This window comes from Rhipicephalus sanguineus, chromosome 5, assembly GCF_013339695.2.
Source record: "Rhipicephalus sanguineus isolate Rsan-2018 chromosome 5, BIME_Rsan_1.4, whole genome shotgun sequence".
Lineage (NCBI taxonomy): Eukaryota > Metazoa > Arthropoda > Arachnida > Ixodida > Ixodidae > Rhipicephalus > Rhipicephalus sanguineus.
In genome coordinates, this window is record NC_051180.1 from 11,421,098 (window position 1) to 11,433,820 (window position 12,723).

The window sequence follows — 12,723 nt, forward strand, 5'->3', positions numbered from 1 at the left end:
TTCGGATAGTCTTGCGTTTAGTTTTAAATTTTGCTATACAGGCGCTCAATCAGCAGCCTTCCACGAGGCGCTAAATTATACAATAAAAAAAATCAGGGACACGCTTCGGGGGCCGAATTTACAGAGCTTTATCTTCAGTAAGTGCATTTGTCCACTGTACGGTAGGGCTCGCCAGTATGTCCATCATATAAATTGGCAGAATTTTTTTTCTTACGAGCAATTCAACAGTAACATCTTTTTGTGAATACGGGCTCAGGTCACTGAAGTCGCGGGGGACTAAATTAAAAAAAGATGAAATAATTGCGCGCGAATACGCACCTTGTAATAGTACGATTTCCAGAGCGCGAGGATCATGGCTGTGACAGCGTCGCGTATGCCGACCACTTGAGGAGTGACAGTCGTCAACAGCTTGCAGAGGAACGTCTGCACGCTCGACACACAGCGCGCCGCCACTACACGACCCGACAGGTGAAGGGTCTTCTTCAGGGGGCGGGCCAGTTCGCTGGCTCTCCTTATTCCCGAAAAAAAAGCACCAGCGACTCTATCGTCAGCACCCGAGTGTCCACAGGAACAGTGGCATTGGAGTCCCAAAGGAAGAATCCGACTGAAGAACCAGCGCGCACTCGGCCTCACGAGAACGAAGAGCCCACTGGCGCGCAGTTACTCTGGTGCGCGGGAGAAGAAACTCTTCGGCAGCGTAGAAGAGAAAGGTGGCCCTAGGACGGCGTCTGAATGCTCAACTGGTGGCCGCCAAACGGGGTTCTGTTTTGGAGGGCAGTGAGAGGGGGAGAAGGAAGGCGAGGGAGATAACCTCGGAGACGAAGAAAGAGAAGCGAGCGAGTGAGCATATCAGGGAGTTCACGGGCAAGGCATCCCCACTAAATTTAGAGGCTAAGCGAGGCTTCTCTCTCTCTCGCGAGCCACTCTGGCAGCCACGTGTCACGAACGCGTGCGTGGGATCGCCGCTTTCTTGGGCCACGCTCGAAGCCGAGGGCGCAGGAAGGAAGAGCTCCGACTGCCACTCGTGCAACGATGTTGACACAGAGACGCCTTCGGTTGTTTGTGACACCATTCGGTCACCACGCGTTCTCTTAGCACCCCGCACGTCGCCCTTTCGCAACTTCCGTTTTCCCTCCAAAATATGACACTTCTTTCTGCGCGACGGTTCGTTTAGGGCCGTCGGCGTGGCGTATAGTAAACGGCTCGATTATGTCACGCAGACAACGTCGTCACCGTCGATGTGTTTCGTATCTGGCTGACGGTCTACGCCAGCACACACGGACCACCTTCGCAAGCTGTTGCGTCACGGCTGAGGGGCTCAGCCATGCTACGTGTACGTAGGTGCGGCGAAAAGTAAGCAAAAAAAAAAAAAGTCTGAATGACACCCTAGTTCGAACAGCAGCTTAACGACATTCTTTAAATCCATACAATCATTGTGTTTGCTCTTTACTGACTTTTGTAGGGTCAGGGCTCATTGCAATTGAATTGCTAACCATTCTTTTCGCGAGACAGGCGCTTCAAGTGGGCATGCCTGACAACAAGGGCACATCGAAAAAAAAAAAAATGATTGATATGAAAAGATCGCTCGATGGACACCGCATTTCACTCCACGAATTCAGTTTATCTCGGGTGCTAAAAAGTATGTTCGTATGGTACCGATTCGGTAAAAAAAGAGCGCGGCAGAGAACACACGAGACAGTTGCTGTCCGCCTTCTGCACAAACAGCCAAGTGCATTGCAGGTGTAGAATCCCATTCGCCGATGGCCTTGAAGGTTGAGTATTTCCCTTATGCGTTTTCAGCTGCATCTGAAGAAGAGGCAGGTTGGGCCGCCGTTGCGGCATCCGGGCGGGCTTTCTATTTCCGACCAGACGTTTCATTTAGACATTGTCCCGTTGCGTCATGTGCGTCACTGCCTTCCTCGAGCTTAGAGCTGCATAGCTATGATCGAGACGAAGAGGACGTTGCGAAGAAAGCTTGCGGCCTTACAAAAATCGATCCCAGCGATGGCCGTCGATTGCACCATTAAATTCCGAATAGCAACGAGTAGCTCCCCACACGGACAATACAATTATAGATATATTATTTTCCACATCCGCGATAAACCCGTCACAAATAATTTAAATACCCGCAAATGTCGCATTACCTCATTCGGTCTACCCAGAGATTGGTGTACTTGGGCATAACGGAATGGACGAATCCAAAGCAATGACATAATTGAAGCTAACAACCTGAATTTTATTCTAAAAAGACAGGGCGTGCAAACACGGACACAAGAAAGAAGTCAGGACACCACAAACGCCGACTAACAACTGAAGAGACGCACAACGGCTGAAAAGAAGAAGGCACGAAAACTTATCTGCGCATGCCCATGCAACAGGCGAACCTACTAATCCGGCACGCGTGGCGGTCCTACGTGGAAGATAACTGTTAAGGCATTTGATTTCATCTTTATGCAAGTTAATCGACGGTTGGCTCACGCATGCGCTACCACTATTCTCGATATGCCATGCTTCAATCATCAGGCGCGTTTCTTCATTTCTATGACGGTGCAACACTGCGCATTCATCGAATTTTGGCGTGCACTTACAATCTCGACAATGTAAAGATAGATTAGAAGGTGAGCCTCCTGTTAGCGATCTCTTATGTTCCAACAATCTCTGGTTAATGCATCGGCCCGTTTGTCCTACGTAGAAGCGACCGCAGCTGAAAGCCGTTGTGCGTCTCTTCAGTTGTTAGTCGGCGTTTGTGGTGTCCTGACTTCTTTCTGTGTCCGTGTTTGCACGCCCTGTCTTTTTAGAATGAATACTTACCAACTAGCTCAGCTCTCTGTTATTCTAAGCTGAATTTTATGTTTCCGCAAAAGATTCGCCGTACTGTCCAGCAATCCAAAGCGCTTCGAGTACGCACCATCACAATGTTACACGATATCCAAAATACTTTAAACCGTGAAAAGCATTTTCAGATAGCGAGGCATGCGCTAGAAAAAAAAAAAAAAAAGAAAATCCCAGCTCATGCAGACTAGGCGGCCAAATTAACTAAAAATTTGGCAGGAAAGAGTCACCCATAATGAAAAGATGACGATTTTATTGGAAGCCACCATGAAAAATAATGAGAAAACATAGGAAGTTAGAAAGAAATGTTAAATGAATCTTCGCTGTCTGTTTTTCTTTCTTTCTTTTTGTTTTAAATCCCGTCTCTTATGCAACGCCCCCTGAATGTGGGGGGCCTTTAAGGAAATACAACTGACATGAACTGAACTAAAGACGACAAGGTGAAGAAAATGTACGGAATTTGGGCCGCGGGAAAGAGAGGGAGCGCGCGTCACAAAATGCTCCTTGAGGCGGAGCCCACAGAGAAGACACCTCGTCCACGTGTGGGCGAATTGGAGAGATAGGTGAAGGAAGGACAGGGGGTTAACCAGAGGAAGCCTCCGGTTTGCTACCCTGCACTTGGAAAGGGGAAATGGGATGTAAAACAATGAAAGAGAGGAAGGAGACTGTGCGACGAAATGGAGGTGCACATTAATCTCTGATGATGAGTCGAACTTTCCCGTCACTGCTGTTAAGCTAACGAGTCTGCTCAACTCTCGTTGCGTGTCGTCGACCGAGCTGCATAAAACGAGCACCATGGCGAAGTCATCCACCTGCAAGAACTGACCGAGCGCAGGTTCAACCGCCCGGCAAACGTAAACATTTTGCTTGCAAATGCATAGCCACCGCATCCGAGTTCAAATAAACGGGTTCGCGGACTAGGCGCGATGCACAGGGACGCTTTCACCGAAAGACACGGGCCGCCGTCCAGCGATACACATTAGTGCTACCGACGACTGTCAACGTGTTTCGTGGGGCTCTTGAACAACAACTCGTCATCTTCCTGCCAACGTGATCTGGTGCAGGCCTGAGAACTGTAACCAACAATTACTAGTCGACATCTACAATGGGACGTCAGTTTATTTAATGAGCGTGGGGCAGTTTAACGTACGCAAAATATGGCGTTCGTGCTGACTATGGAGAAATGAAATGCGCCAGAATTTTTAAACATGAAGCGTTCTTTGCCTCATTCCAGTCGCTTTGCCAGGGGACACAAGATATTTTGCCTTGTCACACTTCGGACCTGCTCTGTACCCCAATGGAATGTAGCAAGTGCTAGCTATATCTAAAACTGCTTTTTTAAGCACAATTATAAGTAACTTGATCACGTTTGATCGGCGTTCTCTGCGCAACCCTTAAACGCAATAATTCACGTGCAACACCTGTATAGGCAGGCACTAAAGCTATAGCTAACAAGCCAGTGACCTTCGACAAGTTTGCGGTAACGCTATGTACTGGAAAATCGCAACTTATGCTCAAAATCGCAACAGTAATCAAAGTCCTTTAGCTTCTTGCAAATTCAATGATCGGATGTCATCATTTATACTTGGAGATCGGCTCAGAGTGCACTCTGTCGGGAGTAAAAGCACCATTGAGTTTCTGTTTATACAGACGTTCATAAGCAAGCGCTGCGGCTTGCTTTAATCCAATGTTTCGGATTTTCTAATGTGCGACTACTAAAAAGAAGTTAATATATCGCATATTTTGCATGGTCTAGGAATAAGATGTATTTCCTTCTTCCGCCAGTGCTGGTTTGAGGCGAGCTGAAGGTGCTCAGGTACGGACGCCAATTCAGAGTTGGATTCGGATAACGCGCCAATCGTTCTGACATTTGCGATCGTTTCACGCCAAATTCAGTTCAGCCAACCGCACACCTCCTTTCCTATCCCCACTTGCATCGATGCCCTTGAGACACGAGCCGCACAATCTTCTGCGAAGACACAATCCAACGGCGGCAACTATGATAAGTTATGCAACAGAGGACATTCTGACACTCAGGAGAGCGAAAGGCCTAGCTGACAGCAGTGTGTCGCGGCCCTTTTAATAAACGCGTTCCCGTGCGCCGGTGCAACCGTGGGCTCCACGCGCCAAGAGTTCTAACTCGGCAATGAGTCGCTGAAAAATAACCTTGAGGTATGAAGCGGCTCTGCAATATATATACCTCTCGCTGCTCATCTGCACGGTGCAGAAGCGGTTCGCACCGGTGGCCATATTTTTAGCATCACCTGCGAAGCGACAGGGACGCCGTGTCCTCATATCACGGTAAGCGCGCGCGTGCCTCGAAATAAGCACGCGATCTATTTAGCATGCTTGAAAAAAAAAAAAAGTCGAATTTATGCGATCTATTTGCACGTATTTGTAACTGTATAGAGTCCGGGATGTGTGCCGGGAAGTTAAAAAAAAAACCGAGAGTAACGGTAAAAGCGGGAAATCAGCATCGGAAAGCAAGCAATGAGAGCGAAATTTCCTTTTAAGAAAATCATACAAGCAAAGCGACGCAGTTAACTGCGCCGCTATTTGCTTGTACGATTTTCGTTGTAAGGGCCCATTTAATATGTTGTGACGTTATCGTTGAGGGAGCTGGATGAGATGTTCTTTCTTGGGTGACGATGTGGTCTTTGTTGGGTGATAAATAGGCGTAGATTATGAGAATAAACTTTAGTTTGTAGTTAGCGCTCGTCTCGTGTTACTCACCTGCTCAAGTATGCAATCTTACAAACTTGCCCGGATTTCAGTTCTCGTAAACTACGAGGCAGACAGTAGAAAGAGTCTTCCTTTCCACTCCTGCCTGCCTCCTAGTCTTGCTTTTTGAGTTTAGCGCTACAAATCATGTGATTCAGAATAGACACGTGATGTAACGATGGTGACAGTCGCTCATCATCGCCCCACGCTATACAAGAAACTTAACTGATATATATATATATATATATATATATATATATATATATATATATATATATATATATATATATATATATATATATATATATATATATATATATAAACACCTGGTGCTTTGCTTTCCGCAGGAAACTTACTTATCGAGTAACAGAAAGGCGTTCCACAGAAACCGTGCCACGAGCACAGAAACGCGCCGATGTATCGCTTCCTTGTTGCGCCATTGGGCAAGGAAAACAGTCGGCCGGAGCTCCCACTCGAGCGCTAAACGGCCGAGCAGGCCTGGGCAGATGCGGGCGCGGCGGCACGCTGACTGCACCAGACGGAACGGGCCGACAGCCCACGCTCAGATTCCGATCGCGGGACCCCCGCAGAGGTACAGTCTTTGTTGATTGTCTTTCCCAGCGGCAAAGCGCCGCTGCTGGGAAAGACAACACAGCCGGAGACGGCTGAAGGCATCACTGGTGGTAAAAACAAAAATAAAACCACTGAAAAAGAGACACCAAGAGACGAAGCTTGGCTCGCACTGCAGCTCGTCGGTGCAGTGACTTCTCCGAAAAGAAGATAATGAAAACGCTCGAAGGCGAGGTTCGTTCGTGAGTGGGCTTCTAAAAATTGCCGCTGGGAATCTTCATTGTCTTCTCGCTCTAGCGCCCGGGGTTCTTCCCTTTCTTACCTCCTCTCTTTGTTTCTTGCTCATGCACGGTCCTCCTCTCACCCTAGTAGCGCTGAGAAACAATGAAGAAGGCACCGCGTGACGACATCATGACGCCGCCCGTGACGTCATTCATTCTCTCCTGCTCGCCATTGATGGAACTCGATGCGGAGCAACAGCGGCATTCCTCTGTCGCCGTGAGGAAACGTTACGATGGATGCGTACTCGGGTGGGGCTGAGAGAAAACAGAGGCCGGGGAGCGTAGTTTTCGGAGCACGCCAACGAGGAAAAAGGCGAGGTGGGCAATAAGGTTCCACGAAGGACTGAGTACAAAGGAAGCGGTGATGTGAAACCAACGACTATAAGTAATTCAGCCTTCAACGGCGAACGGAAAAGAGGAAGAAAACGCCAGGCCTGCGCGGATAGCGCAGCACAGTTACAGCGAAAGCGGGAAGAGCGGCATTTTTAGATCCCGTTATAAACTCTCTTGTGGCTACTGATACAAGTACACTAGCAACGCCACAAATCATAATTTTTGTGAAGTCGGGAAGCATCCACCACGACATTATTCGTCATACTGCGGAGAAGCGAGGGTACCATCTGTAAGGCATCATTTGCACTTTGTTGATGCGACGGTTGATGACGATGAAGAATTATGGCTGAGCTCTTTGTAATGGGTTGGAAGCTTTAAAAGACCCACTAGTTACGTAATTCGCATTGTGTGACGCCCGGTCGTTATTGAACTCTCCCGCCACGCTTTATAACATACGTTCACGTGAGAAAGAGAGAGAGAGAGCGAATTAACTTTATTGAGACCCTGAGGAAATGGATCATGGGAGCCTTATGGGCTTCTTTGGCAACCAATAGAAGTGCAGTGCGAGGAACCCACTACGCTATAAATCACGATAATTATTGTGAAGTAGGGAAGCAGCCACTATGCAATTTTTCGTCATTCTGCGGAGAACCGTGGTACCCGCTAAATACCTGTAAGACATTATGTTCACTTTGTTGATGCTGTGGCTGATGACGATGAAGAATTTATGGCAGATACCTTTGTAATGGGTTGGAAGCATTCAACAACACTCTCGTTGCGCAATTCGCGTTGTGTGACGCCTGGTTACAGAGTTCGCGTTGTGTGACTCCTGGTTGTTATTTTACTCTTCTACCACACTATATTACATATCTTAATGTGGTCCCTTACCGACATCAAGCCTGTAAAGTGTCTTTTTGCAAGGCGTTTTCAAGCACCGGCATGGCTCTGAGGTAGAACACTGGGCTCCCACGCAGAGCGCCCAGCTTCGAACCTCGTTCCATCCCGGAATTTTTTTCTTATTTCGCTTTTTTTTTTTGCTTATTTCGAGCGATTGTGGTTACGGACACCGGCGGCGGAGGCGGCGGCGGACAACCTCGGCGCCAAAAACGGCCCTTGTTGTGATCTCATAACGGCTTTCGCTGTAAAATAATGTCACTGCTTTTGTTTTGATTTCTCAAATCCTTTTAACAAAATTACACCCATCGCGGTCACTCTGGATAATCCTAAAATATAGGTACTGATATGCAAGGCAAAGTACTCTATTTTGCATGGCGTTTCGTCCGCACTGCTCTTTGGCCAAAACGAAGCGGTGGAGGAACTAACGATGATGAAGTGCGGCAGAGGCAATACCTCGCGTCGCCGACACCACTGAGCACGGTCGAGATCAAGACGCCGACAAAGGTTCTCATCGATACTCGTTACGCGGCTAATATTCTTACACAGCCCGGCTTTGTGTCAAAAGCTGTCCGTAGTTCCAGCTGCTTACGTAAAGAATCTAAAAACTCTAAATAATTGCATTTGTCGATTTATAACCCTGAGTGGTCCGCTCGAGCAGAGGTCGTTATTTGGATATCATGATGATATATGGAGGTTAATGGCGCAAGGGCTACATTGTATTTCAAGAGAAGCGCTTCAGAAATTGTAGTGTTTCTTACCCGCCGTGGTGGCTTACCGGCAATAGAGGTATATGCTAATATAAGCATAAGGTCGCGAGATCAAATCATGACCGCGACAATCGTATTTCGACACAAAAACAATGCAAGAACATCCATGTACCATGCAATGGGAGCACTTTAAGGCACCCCAGGTGGTCCAGGTTATTGCATGACTTATGATGACATCCTAGGGTTTGAGCTCCCTAGATGAGATACGACGCTATCCAAGGCATGGTAATTCAAGACCTAACCAGGCGGTAAGTTTTGTAGAAAAACAGACGCAACTCCCGAGGGAGACGCGAGGCTCTGCGAGAGAACTGTGCCAGAGGCGTAACATTAATCTTGGTGTATGCTCAGAATTGTATAATGTTGTGATCGTGTGTTTGATGTTATGTGTAATTAGTCTTAGTGTGTTTTCCTGTGTATGTCAAGTCATAGAGAATATCTGAATTTGGAGGTGCACATGTGATCTTGTTTTACCTATTTGAACTTATGCTCGACTACTTGAGACTCAAGTGGTGTTCGATTTTACTATGTTTGCACTTCTTGTGTTCGACTGTATAACATTCCGTGCCCTTTTTCTTATTATTTTGTACTGCGTATTTCGTCTGCTAAGCGAGCAGAAGTAGCCGGTGCCACCATCAAGGCACCAACCTCTCGTATTCATTATTTCAGTAAAAAAAAAAAAGAACTGAGCCACCCACGGAGATCACTGCTGTTAATAACCCTCCAGCAGTCACGGTACCTTACGTAAAAGGACGATGCAGCGCGCAGACTGCAGCATTACGCAAACGTTATTAGGCCCGCTGGGGCCACGAAATGCGCAGAGAGCCTCGATGTGTTCAGGGCATTCGACTCCAAGCATGTTTTGCAAGAGACTTGTGAAAGCAGGCACGGCTTAACTCTCACAGCTCCCTCTGCCTTATCATTTCCACCCACGCCACAAAGAAATTAATGGAAAGGAAACGAATGATGCGTGTTTATGCTCCAGTATGTCATATATGTATAAAATGGCTCCCGTGAGATGCAGTACTTGTGCAGCGTGTTATGCAATAAAGTGGAAATCTTTATCTTATCGTCGGCTGAAAAAAACGAAGAAAAGAAACAATATCATTATTGTTATTAAACGAAGGCCGCGAGTTAAGCAAAAAGATTAACAGGAAACAAACGCTCAAGGAAACACATGCGCCCAGTAAGGTAGTTCCCTAGTGCACATAAAAAAGAAATGAGTTGTACGCGCCTAACGTATTTTGGAGTGTGTCTTACACGCCATACAGCAAACTCAATCTGTAGCACTATATCACGATGGCTCAGTAAGCCTCACAAATGTAGTTTATATTGAAGATCGAGTTAGAGGAAAACAGGCAAGGAATATATCCCAGAGAATAATAATAAAGATATAACACACGAGGTAAAGTATTCTTGACTGCTACCACTCGAACGAAAACAACTCAATTTAACGTTGCATGACGCGGGTTCGAAGCGGTTGGAGACGAAAACACGTACGGATGGACACAGAGTACGCAGCAGAGGCGAAATGGATTCGGCGGAGCGCTAGAACAGCACCAGGCGAAGCTGCTTCATGCGTGAGAGTAAGCACACTCTGCCTGTACGATGCAGGCCTTCAACGTCACTGTTTTCTTGCCGAATGAATAAGCTGCGCTACAGAAAACCAATACAGCAAAAACGAAGCCACGCAGTTACCGAGCGAAGTTCAATCAGTACCCCGGGCTAAAGATGTTTTCTTTTTTCTTGTTGCATCTGTTATTCCTGCCGTTTGTTGACGACAATCACCTGCCAAAACAAGAGCAATGGCGCGTCGATGGAACCCACGTGGAAAAACACGCGCAGCCCTCTCTCCGCTGTCAGGACGAGGCAAGACTGGCGTAAAAACAAATCGCGTAGCTGGGAGAGCTTATGCGTCAAGTTTAAGACAAGTTCCTTTTTCTTCCTTTTTAACGGGTAAATTTATGAAACCTTTACGTTTTGTACGGTTGCTATGGAAGACAAGTTTAACGTATGTAAAATTTTCGATGCGCCCCAACGTGATTGGTGGTCTCTCCCACAGTCGCTCCATACCGTGTTCATGTACAGCCAATCGCGCCGCTCAGCAGAAAGCGTGAAAAAAGAATAGTGCCCCTAAGAGATGTATGCTTGGGCCGCGCTCCGACAGGCTCCGGTTTGGATCAGCAACGCCACATAGCTTGAACACAGGGCTGTTATTTGATCTGACGTTACCTCTTTCGTTCTAGCTACCTCGTAGAGCTTCGCACGTGCTACCAATAACCAGTAATGAATATGCGCTTGCCGCAGCAAAGCTGGCGGAGAGTGCAGCCACGGTCGGTTAACGGGAAGTGGTGTGCCTATACATACACTGTCGCTGTGACGACTACTCTACCTGCTGTCGTTAGCGCATCAACAGTGCTAATTGCCTGTTGCATGATACCTTTATGTGCTTTAGTATTAAAACACACGTATCTGAGGCGCATAGATCACACACTACATACAGCTGTCTCGGGAGGTGAGACAACACTAAGCAGGACTGTTCCAATTTTTTCCCTATGAGTACGAATCGAACTAGATGCATTTTTAGTGAGTTAACGGAAGCGGAAAGATGGTAGCTGCACGAAACCAAAATGTTAGAAAATAAAGTTGGGCAAAGAAAAAGGCGTTTCCTACATGCTCTCAACCAGAACAAAAGAGTGAAACAGCAATAAAAACGTACGCAGTGAACATCTCTCTCTCTCTCTCACACACACACACACACACACACACACACACACACACACACACACACACACACACACACACACACACACACACACACACACACACACACACACACACACACACACACACACACACACACACACACACACACACACACACACACACACACACACACACACACACACACAAAACGAACGAACAAACAAACAAACGATTTGTTCGCAAAACAGTTTGCAGCGCCATCAAAGCTGTCTGCGGTGATGATTTGTTGCTAGTAGGTAGACAAATCGAGATTTGTAGCAAACTAGTTTCGAGATTATAGCTACCTGCCACCAACCGAAAGTACAGCAGATGAGCTGAGCGATCGCCTAGCTGTGCGCACTAAAGCACGCAAGGCCTACGAAGTACCACATGCAGTAAGTTGGCCTGAAAGCTTGAAGTAATGAAGGGCGGCATCGAGTGAGTTCATTGTGATCATTACATCGTCTTCAACGTATTGCAAGGTTCCTGTAACTTCCTGCAGCAAATCGGCCCTGACAAGCTGGCTGACCTCTATTAGACGCGGCTTACTCAACACGGATTGTTAAACTTCAGCTGAGGCGAAGTCGACGCGAGAGAGCAGTGTCCTGGCTATCCTATGTTTCCCACCGAAACGGTTAATTTCGCTACGCGCCGGAAAGCGCAGTGCGTATGACCAGCCAGAAGAAGACACACACCTTTTAAAGAATACATTAAAAAAAGGAAAAAAAAAGGTCATTTCCTCCGTCTGTCTATTCTTTAGTATGCGTCCAAGTGCATCGCCATGCCAGCTCATCTGTTTACTTTGCAGTTCAAGAACTTTGCAACTTCAAAAGTCAAGCGAGAAGCAGCGACCGAACCTCAGACGCTAAACATGTCCCAACACGCCACCTCTTCTCAACTTCTTGTTCTCTTCATAGGCCAGGTTTACGTGTTTCTTGCGTTTTTTAAGGCACGCACTTGCGCGAGCCAAAAGTCATAATTAGCCCGGTTAGTTTTTTTGTCTACGCGGCTTTTCCGCTCCCGCAGGTCTATTTGGTTGCTCGAAATAGTCGGCATGCGACGAAAAAAGATCACGCAGTTTGCCGCCAACATCAAGTATATAGAAAACAAAGTGAGATGAAAAGAAATTAGGAAGACACACAGAACGATGGGTTTGAACTTCATTTACATACACATAACTAACTGCGCAATACACACGCTGAGGTTCTCTGCCTCGTGTTCTCCCGTTTGCTCTGATGCCGTCATTCGTTTAAGGTGAAACGTTGTGAAAACGACTAGGACGTTTTTCGTCCTTGAGAACACTCAGGAAAAAGAACGCCCCTAAGAAAAGTGAGCGGAAGCGATTTCGTCAAAATTCGCTGCGAAGCGAAATGAGGATTAAGAAACGCCATGGGCTGCATTCCTCGGAGCGATGCGACTGAAATCAGTCGGACGTAAAACCAATATAAGCGTGCTAAGATCTCGACCTAATTGTGACGTACAACGTAGTAAGGAACATCTAATTACTCTCACCGTCTGGGTCAGGGTAATTCTTTAACTTGCTCCCAATGTACGAAAGAAAGAAGATGATTTTTATAGGC

The 12,723-nt window shown here is 46.9% G+C and overlaps 1 protein-coding gene across 3 annotated transcripts in view; it reads right to left on the reverse strand.

Moving 5' to 3' along the window:
- The window catches only part of LOC119393209 (pleckstrin homology-like domain family B member 1), a 440,721-nt gene that overhangs the window by 43,719 nt on the left and 384,279 nt on the right, over nucleotides 1-12,723 (reverse strand). The window lies entirely within an intron of this gene.